Genomic DNA, 10,779 nt, shown 5'->3' with positions numbered 1-10,779 from the left:
AATAATGCTACCATTCTATTAAGTTGGATGGTAAGTTCACAGGTGGTCATTTTATTATCATGCTTTAAATTCTTTATATTTATATTATATTACAGATATTCTTAACCAACTGAGCCACCCAGGCGCCCCTGACTACAGATATTCTTTTGTATGTAACAGCATTTCATATTTTTTAAGGAATGAATCGAAATGAGTAAATAACTGGAAGATAGGCAGAGCTTAGCCATAGTTTTGAAAAAGGATAGAGATGACATATCCACAGCTGAGACCATGATGTTAAAAGCATCTTTTAATTGGCCATTTCCAGACTTGATTTTTTTTTTTTTAATTATTCATTAGAGACACAGAGAGAAGGGCAGAGACACAGGCAGAGGGAGAAGCAGACTCCCTGCAGGGAGCCTGATGTGAGACTCGATCCCAGGACTCCAGGATCAGGACCTACAGACTCGATTTGGAAGAATGTATTTATTATTCTTAGATTCTTGGTTCTAAAAGAACATATTATCCTTAGATTCTTGCCTTGTTATCATTCTTAAAATTAATCCAAAATTCCTTTGAGTACAGACGCCTGGGTGGCTCAGTAGTTGAGAATCTGCCTTTGGCTCAGGGCGTGATCCTGGAGTCACAGGATCGAGTCCCATATCGGGCTCCCTGAAGAGAACCTGCCTCTACCTCTGCCTGTCTCTTTCTGTGTCTGTCATGAATAAATAAATAAAATGTTTAAAAAAAAGAACAGGGCAGCCCTGGTGGCTCAGCGGTTTAGCGCCGCCTTTTGCCCAGGGCATGATCCTGGAGACCTGGGATCGAGTCCGACATCAGGCTCCCTGCGTGGAGCCTGCTTCTCCCTCTGCCTGTGTCTCTGCCTCTCTCTCTCTCTCTCTCTCTCTCTGTGTGTGTCTTTCATGAATAAATAAATAAAAATCTTTAACAAAACAAAACAAAACAAAAAAACAAAATTCCTTTGAGTAATCAGCTTTAACATATGTAAAAAAAAAAAAACAACAAAATCTGCTTAATCTTAAAGTTGCTTTTAAAGTGCATGCATTTATACATGTATGCAAATTGACTATTAAATTCAGAAGATTTCTTTCTAAGTAACAGAGTCCTAAGGCGCTGAAGCAAACCCTCTTTCTAAAATATATTAATTCAAGGACTAAGCAAGTCCTGAAAAGTGAATAGTTTACTGTGTCTCTTTATATCTCCTTGAACTAGAATATTGGTGATGGTGGCAGAGAAGGGGAAGTAGCTTGTATTAGGAAATGCTAACGGCTACATGAATATGCTTATGATTTAGACCCTCTTAAATCCTGTTCCCTAGGGCAGCCCAGGGGGCTCAGCAGTTTAGCACCGCCTTCAGCCCAGGGCCTGATCCTGGAGGCCTGGGATGGAGTCCCACGTCTGGCTCCCTGCCTGGAGCCTACTTCTCCCTCTGCCTGTGTCTCTGCCTCTCTCTCTCTATGTCTATCATAAATGAATAAATAAATAAATAAATAAATAAATAAATAAATAAATAAATCTTAAAATAAAAAAGAAAGAAAAAATAAATCTGTTTGCTGCACAAGAATAGAAGGACTGCTTTCCAAGATCTCAGTGGCATCTTTATGGAGAATGAAATATGGGTGCTCCCATTGAATGTAGTACAGAATGTGAAAACACTTAGTCTTGGTCTCTGGCACAGTACCCCTAACAGGGAGGATTTCATGTATCTGATAGTGGTTTACCTTTACCATTTTTTTTTTTTTTTGAGAGGGAGAACAGGAGCTGGGGGGTGAGGAGAGGAGGGGGACACAGAGGGAGAGAGAATCTTAACCAGGTTTCACACTCAGTGTGTGGGGCTCAATCTCATAACACTGAGATCTTGACCTGAGCTGAAACCAAGAGTTGGTCTCAACCCACTGAGCCACCTGGGTACCCTACCTTTACTAAGTTTAATTGTGACAGATTTAATGTACCTGTCTTGCTTTCAAAGGGAAAGTAACCACTGGTCTGAAATAGTTAGCTTTACATGCTGTACTATCTACTTGTACTATCTATTGAGGTGTTCAGAGGGCAAGAAAGCAAACAGAAATGCTCTAATCATTTCTTTGCTTGCCAGCTCCTGAATTGTTGACAGTTGTACAGTGCCCTTCCTACATTTTCATCCACTTTCTTTGGTTTTCTTCTCTGCTTTGGTGTTGGAAGCTTCAGTTCAAATCCCTGCTATGTCAGTAGGAGCTGTGATCGTGAGAACATGGCTTAATCTTTCAGCCTGTTTCCTCCTTTGTGGACGATGCTCACAATTCCCTTCTTTCGGGACCTGCAGGTGTTAGAATCAAATGAGGCAATGTACATCACAGTCACTGGCACTTACTATGGACTTCAAAAACAATGTTCTTTTTCTTTCTCTATATTCCTTCCCAGGACCCCAGTGTCAGGAAGGAAGAGTCATTTTTTTCACAATCCCACATTTATTTGGAAATGGCAGCTTGCTCCTTTTTTTTTTTCAGCTTGCTCCTTTTTTTTTTTTTACATTTTTTTTTATTATTTATTTATGATAGTCATACAGAGAGAGAGAGAGAGAGAGAGGCAGAGACACAGGCAAAGGGAGAAGCAGGCTCCATGCACCGGGAGCCTGACGTGGGATTCGATCCCGGGTTTCCAGGATCGCGCCCTGGGCCAAAGTCAGGCGCCAAACCGCTGCGCCACCCAGGGATCCCCCAGCTTGCTCCTTTTACAGTTTCAGACCCAGTTATCATTACCTTCCATCACTGAAACAGAATACTTAAATTTTTTTATGATGCTCTCATCCTCCAGGATCCATAAATAGCCTTATCCCCATCATCATCACTATGTAGTGGATTCTTGCTTTCACAGGTGGAAATGGGGACAGGCAGGCGTTGGGATAGGAGGGCCTCCTCTGTGCTGGCTGGGAGCTCAATCCTGTATGTGATAGCTCCAGGCTCACTCCTAGTGAGAGGGGCCTGGGTCTGTCCAAATGGGCAGATGCCCAAATGAATATCTTCTCCTGTGGCCTGCATCAGTGTCTCTTCGGGTACCCCAAGATTGTAGAATAATGATAGATCTACTTGCATCAGCCAGTGATAACGATCGGCCCTGTGTGCTACTTTCAGAGCGTGTGAAGTGTTTCCACAGCCATCACTCATTCGTCGCTCAGCCACGTGCCAGGCCTCTGCCAGGCAACAGAGTATAAATGCGCTGGTGAAGCTCTCATGGCCTTGACATGTCATCTTAAAAGTCACTTCCCAAGAAAGCCTTCTCTCCCTGCTTTGTTAAGTAGTTTTTCCCTGCATATTGTCTAACACAGCACTCTGTTTACTTCCTGTATGACATCCCCCATCCTGAACTCCTCAAGGACAGAGATTGTGTCAGCTTCTGTCGCCTTGTGAGATCCTGTGCTCAAGACCTAGCATATTACTAGGCCCTAGACAGGCACTTAATAAAGCTGGTTAATGGAGGAAAAGAAAGGACGAATGACACATGCTCACAGGGAAGAGAAAAAGATTCCATCGCTCTACAGTGTGATGGGTGCCAAGGCCAGGAAATGGGATGAAGATATAAAAGGCAAACATTTAATCACACTGCATGTCTGCTGGAATTTTTACTTCCTGCAGGCTGAAAGCTGTCTCTGGCCAGCAGTGTCTGAGAATGGCTGGGTAGACCTGCTCAAATCTGGGGTGCAGAATTTGGAGGGCTCTCTGTTCACAAATAAAGGTAAGCTGCATTATCCAAAATCAGCTTCGTTTATAATAAACATAATAGGGACCCCTTGGTGGCGCAGCAGTTTGGCGCCTGCCTTTGGCCCAGGGCACGATCCTGGAGACCCGGGATCGAATCCCACATCGTGCTCCCGGTGCATGGAGCCTGCTTCTCCCTCTGCCTATGTCTCTGCCGCGCTCTCTCTCTCTCTATCTGTGACTATCAAAAAAAAATAAATAAATAAATAAAAAGAACTTTATAAAAAAATAAATAAATAAACATAATAGTCTGGCTTCCACATGCCATACTTTTTGGGGGGGGGGGGGAGGGGCAGAAGGGCAGGGACAGAGAGAGAATCTCAAGCAGACTCCCGCTGAGCATGGAGCCCCTGAGATCATGACCTGGGCAGAAATCAAGAGTCAGATGCTTAACTGGCTGAGTCACCCAGGGCCCCTCCCTATGCCATGGTTCAGAACTTGGGGAGGGAAGAGGCACACTATTTATTGCCCCCACCATAATTTTTTTTAAAAGACTTTATTTATTCTTGAGAGACACACACAGAGAGAGAGAGAAAGAGAGAGAGAGGCAGAGACACAGGCAGAGGGAGAAGCAGGCTCCATGCAGGGAGCCCAATGTGGGACCGGATCCCGGGTCTTCAGGATCAGGCCCTGGGCTGATGGTGGCGCTAAACCACTGAGCTTCCCCGGGCTGCCCCCCTCCCATACTTTTTAAATGAAGTATCCACTTCTGCTACCATTTTGTCTGCTCTTCTTACCACTTAAAACTGACATGAGGGTGTTTGAGAAATACACTATATTTCTCTTTTGGAAGAGGAAATAAAAGAGGTGAATGGCTTACACTGCCCACTCACAGAATTAGAATTGCAGTCTTTATGTTGCCACAAAATGAGGAAACAGCCAGAAAGAAGATAAAAACTCTTCCATAATTCTCTTCCTGGGATTTAGTGTATTAGTATGATGAAATGCAACAGGTCTGAAAATAAAGGTATAAAATGTTGCAGAGCGTAAAACAGGAGAAAGTCACAATAGTCAAACGGTGGACACATTCCAAAAGTCTATCAATGGATGACTGGATAAACAAAATGTGATAGATGTGTACAGTGGAGCAGTATTTAGCTCCACTAAGAAATGTAAGAAGAAATGACATTCTGATACAGGCTATGGCATGGATGAACCCTGGCAGTATGATGCTCAGTAAAGGAAGCCAGACCCAAGTGGGCACACAGTGCATGATGCCACTTATGGGATGTATCTACAACAGCAAATGAGTCGTGGGAGTCAGGGGCTGTAGAGAGGCGTGAATGGAGAGCTATTCTGTAATGGGTGCAGAGTTTTTGTTCGGGAAGATGAACAACATTCTGGAGATGGATAATGGAGATAGCTGTGCAACAGTGTGAATGTATCTAATGCCACTGAGCAAGGCACTTCCAATGGTTAAGGGGCGGATCATATGTATATATCATTACAATTTAAAAATGTTTATGATAAATTAGAGACCATGACTATAATAAAGATACTTCAGGGGCACCCAGCTGGCTCAGTTGGTAAAACCTATGACTCTTGACCTTGGTGTTGTAAGTTTGAGCCCTGTGTTGAGTGTAGAGATTACTTAAAAATAAGATCTTTAGGGGCACTTGGGTGGCTCAGTGGTTGAGCATCTGCCTTTGGCTCAGGGCGTGACCCTGGGGTCCCGGGATCAAGTCCCACATTGGGCTCCCCGCCAGGACCCTGCTTCTCCCTCTGCTTGTGTCTCTGCCTCTATCTATGTGTCTCTCATGAATAACTAAATAAAATCTTTAAAATATATAAAATCTTTGAAAACAAACAAATGATACTCCAACCATTTGAAGGACTGCTCTGTTCTCATGCCACAGAGGACCACATAACATCCCAAGAAAGAGCACATGTTAGCTAAGGGTGCAGGCAAGAGGAAGGGGTATAGTCTAGTGGCTGAGGTCAGTAGAAGGAATTGGTCTGTGCATTCTAGTCTATGCGTAATTACCTTCATCTTTATTTTTTAAAATATTTTATTTAGGGCAGCCCCGGTGGTGCAGCGGTTTGGTGCCGCCTGCAACCTGGGGTGTGATCCTGGGGACCCGGGATCGAGTCCCACATCGGGCTCCCTGCATGGAGCCTGCTTCTCCCTCTGCCTGTGTCTCTGCCTCTATCTCTCTGTGTCTATGAATAAATAAATAAAATCTTTAAAATTTTTTTAAAAATAAAACAAAATATTTTATTTATTTATTCATGAGAGACACATAGAGAGGCAGAGACAGGGAGCCGGATGTGGGACTCTATCCCAGGACGCCAGGATCATGACCTGAGCCGAAGGCAGATGCCCAACCACTGAGCCACTTTGGTGTCCCTCTCACTGAAGTTTTTGAGCATCCTCTGAGGTAGATTTTATTCCATGTAGAGGAATTTAAGAAGTTTCTGGGGCAGCCCCGGTGGCTTAGTGGTTTAGCGCCACCCTCAGCCTGGAGTGTGATCCTGGAGACCCAGGATCGAGTCCCACATCGGGCTCCCTGTGTGGAGCCTGCTTCTCCCTCTGCCTGTCTCTCTCTCTCTCTCTCTCTCTCTCTCTCTCTCTCTCTCGAATAAATAAATAAAATCTTAAAAAAAAAAAAAAAAGAAGAAGTTTCTGAAGGTTTCCAAACAGTGATGCAACTGGGATTTAAATCCAAGATAGTGGGATCCCCGGGTGGCGCAGCGGTTTGGCGCCTGCCTTTGGCCCAGGGCGCGATCCTGGAGACCAGGGATCGAATCCCACGTCGGGCTCCCTGCATGGAGCCTGCGTCTCCCTCTGCCTGTGTCTCTGCTTCTTTCTCCTCTCTGTGTATTCTCATGAATTAATAAATAAAATTTAAAATAAATAAATAAATCCTAGATAGCAACTTCAAATCCAAGTATTTTTCTGGTACCCCTCCAGAGTAGATTTTTGGAGCAATTATATGGATAATCTGGGGGAAAGGGAATAGGAATTTTCTCATTAGAGTTGAGTGAGTTGTACCAATGGGATGACAGCAAACATGGGAACTTTGGAGTGGTAGTTAATGTTTAGATGAAAAATCATTAAAGAGTTTAAAGAGTGGAATACCAATGCAATCAAAGAGTTCCTGGAGGCTAATTTGGTAGGGCTACTTGGGAATGATTGAGTGGGAAAATATTAAAGCCAGAGAGCTCAGTGGAGCAAATGCCACAGTGGCCACAATGAAAAAAAGAATTTTAAAAATGGGATGGGGAGGGATCCCTGGGTGGCGCAGCGGTTTGGCGCCTGCCTTTGGCCCAGGGCGCCATCCTGGAGACCCGGGATCGAATCCCAAGTCGGGCTCCCGGTGCATGGAGCCTGCTTCTCCCTCTGCCTATGTCTCTGCCTCTCTCTCTCTCTCTCTCTCTCTCTCTGTGTGTGTGTGACTATAATAAATAAATAAAAATTTTTAAAAAATGGGATGGTGAGAAATCCTTTAGATTTCAGGTCAGCTTGTAATAATCTGGATATTGGTGATGTAGACTACGGATCTCGCTGACTTGGAGTATGTCTTTGTCCCCTATCTCATAACCAGGAGGGATCAGAGAAAGAAAATAAATGGAAGGAGCTAGTGTGCCATACTTCCGGCTGCTGAAAAATGCTTGCATGGGAAGGGAATAGGAAATGTCCTGAGACAAACATCTGATTTAGATGGATTGAGTTTCACCCTGTGAAAATAAATTGCTATTTATTACTTGTATAATCAAGAAATTTCCATGAGATTAACATCTTTAAGAAAGATCTTTATTAAACTTTCTGAGCTATTAAAAAATTAAGACTCCAATTACCTCTGTCACATAGTTTGGTTAATGAATTGACATATTGAGCCACAAATTGCATTTACAGTCTTTTGTGACTTCTTTTTTTTTTTTCTTTAAAGATTTTATTCATTTATTTGAGAGAGAGAGAGAGAGAGAGCAAGCATTAGCAGGAGGGAGAGGCAGACTTCCCACTGAATAGGGAGCCCGATGTGGAACTCAATCCCAGGACCCCAGGATCATGACCTGAGCTGAAGGCAGATGTTTAACTGACTGAGCCACCCAGGAGCCCGAGTCTTTGGTGACTTCTATACCCAAAGCTGTTAGCCTCACATGGAGGTGAAGGCCAAGCTGAGGTAGGAATAAGGAAGTATGAAGTATGGGATTCTCCCACTGAGAAAGACAAATATCTTTTTCTAGTTCTCTCACTGTATAGGTTGGAAAATTGAGGCCCAGAGGGAGTCACATGCCAGTGATTTTACAGTTCATTTATGGCAGAGCTGAGATATGAACCTCAGATCCCAGATCAGGAACCCTTCCACTGTGTCATAATTCTCCTTTACATAAATTAGTATTTAAACTGGTAAGAATTGGGATCCCTGGGTGGCGCAGTGGTTTGGCGCCTGCCTTTGGCCCGGGGCGCGATCCTGGAGACCTGGGATTGAATCCCACGTCGGGCTCCCGGTGCATGGAGCCTGCTTCTCTCTCTGCCTGTGTCTCTGCCTCTCTCTCTCTCTGTGACTATCATAAATAAATTAAAAAAAAAAAATTTAAACTGGTAAGAATTATTTTCTGAACTAACTACAGGGAACTCAATAAACTCATAAAATGAAAGGAGAAATAAAATGGAAATTGTTTTTAAAACATTTCAGGGTTTGTGAAAGCACATGGTTTAGATGAAGAGCACTCCAGTATTAGGGGAAATTCTGAATAATATTCAAATCCTCAGCATAGCCATTATCTGGAGGATGCATTTTTAAATGTGAGCTATGAAAATTGCTACTGAGATGAAGCTCGTTCTCATTATTAATCAATATTTTTATTTTTATTAGGGTGCCTAGGTGGCTCAGTCTGTTAATGATCTGACTTTGGCTCAGGTCATAATCTTGGGGTTTGGGATTGAGCCTGAGTCTCAGGTTCCACACTCAGTGGGAAGTCTGCTTGTCACCTCTCCTCTGCCCCTCCCCTCACTTGTGCGCTCTCATTCTTTCTCTCTCTCTCCCTCAAATAAGTGAATAAAATCTTTAAAATGTATTTCATTTTATTGATTTCGGAAATAACTGTAGACCTAAAGAAACATTGTAAAAATAATATAGAGTTTATATATACCTTCATCCAGCTTCTTCCCAGTGTTAAAAACTTATATAACCATAACTCATGATCCAAATCAGAAGATGGACATTAATCCAATACTATCAGTTAAACTACAGACTTCATTTGCATTTCACCATTTTCCTCCTTGACATTCTTTTCATGTTCCAGCCTGGAACCCAAAATCCCACCTTGCATTTAGTTCCTGCGTCTCCTCAGACTCCTCCAACCCATGCTGACTTCTCAGTCTTTGCTTATCTTCCGTGGACTCTTTTGAGGAGTCCTGGCCAACTATTTTTAGAATGTCCTTCGATCTGAGTTTGGCCAATGCTTTTCTCATGGTTACACTGAGCTTACAGTCTTGGGGGAAGAATACCCCAGAAGTGAAGTGCTCTTCCCATTATTTCATCTTAGGGATACAGGATGTCAACATGACTTGTCCTAGTGAAGTTTGATCACTTGGTTAAGGTGGTAAGAATCTGCCCAGTTTCTCAACTATAAAGCTACTATTTTCCCCTCCCCTTTGTATCGATAAGTATATTGGAGAGATACTTTGACTCTGTGCTAACATCCTGCCTCTGCAAACTCTTCCTGTTGAGTGTTACATCCATTGGTGGATCTTACCTGCAGCAAGATGTTCTAGTGGGGATTTTGTATTGTCCTCATTCCTTTTACATTCATAAGTTACAGTTCTTCTGAAGGAAGAGTTGTTCTTCTCCTCCACGTTTGTTCAATCACTTATTTATATCAGTACAGATGTATGGATATTTGTTTTATTCTATGGCTTATAATCTCACACTGTTGATATTTTTTTAGAGGAAGGGAAGGACAGGGGGCAAGGGAAAGAGAATCTTAAGCAGGCTTCCTGCTGAGCAGGGCTCCATCCCAGGTCCCTGAGATCATGACCTGAGCCAAAATCAAGAGTCTAATGCTTAACTGACTGAGCCACCCAAGCACCCCTAACATTATTATCATTTATTTGTGCTAAGCTGTTCCATCTTTAGCCTTTGGAAGCTTTTTCACGTTGGCTTTGTGTCCTTCTGACAAGCTCCTATCTTTGTAGAGCATTTCGTTGTTGTCTGGTACCGCCGGATGTTCCAGGCTCATCTTGTCCCTGCCCCTGTTGAGAATCAATCATTTCTTTCAGAAACCCTGATTTCTCTTACTGGAGAATAACATTTACAAATAAGATGCGCATATCAGGTGGAAGCTTATTCTTTGATGATTGTAAAGCTTACATGTCAGAAAATTTACCAATATAGTATCACACAGTATCTTCAGTAATAATTCTGAGACAGAGCAGCCAAATATATAAGAGTTAGCTTTAAAGTGCTTTAAAATGTTCTGCTTGCTCTGAGAGATGCTTCGGGCATGAGTGCCATTTATATCAAAGTTGAGAGTGTTTTCCCTTCCTAAAATGCTCCTTTATTCCTTAGTAGGAAGATTGGTTTTCTTCTTTTCAGTTACATAGCCTTCTATCCATCATGTCAAAGCTATTACATCTTCCATTTTAAATAAGAGAATAGTAAATGTTTAATCTCATCGATAATCAAAGTCATACAAAGTTAGCAATGGGATTATTGCCAGGTTATGAAAATATTAACAAATACTGAAAAGATTAATATCCTCTATTGTTAAGAACGTGAGAAAACATCTCCTCTATAGCACACTCTTTTTTTTTTTAAGATTTTATTTATTTATTTGAGATAGGGTGAGAGAGACATGAGCAAGGGGGCAGAGGGAGAGGGAGAAGCAGACTCCCCACCAAGCAGGGATCCCGATGTGGGGCTTGACCCCAGGACCCCAGGATCATGGTTGCTCAACTGACTGAGCCCCCCAGGAGCCCCCTCTATAGCACTCTCTTGAGAGCAACTGGTAGTATTGATTGAAATGATATATGTGCATTTGTCTTAGAAGTTTCACTTCCAGAAATGGGTCTGTCAGAGATGAGAATACAAGTATAAAA

This window comes from Vulpes lagopus, chromosome 8 (assembly GCF_018345385.1).
Source record: "Vulpes lagopus strain Blue_001 chromosome 8, ASM1834538v1, whole genome shotgun sequence".
Classification (NCBI taxonomy): Eukaryota; Metazoa; Chordata; class Mammalia; order Carnivora; family Canidae; genus Vulpes; species Vulpes lagopus.
Note: the sequence above shows the minus strand (reverse complement) of the source record.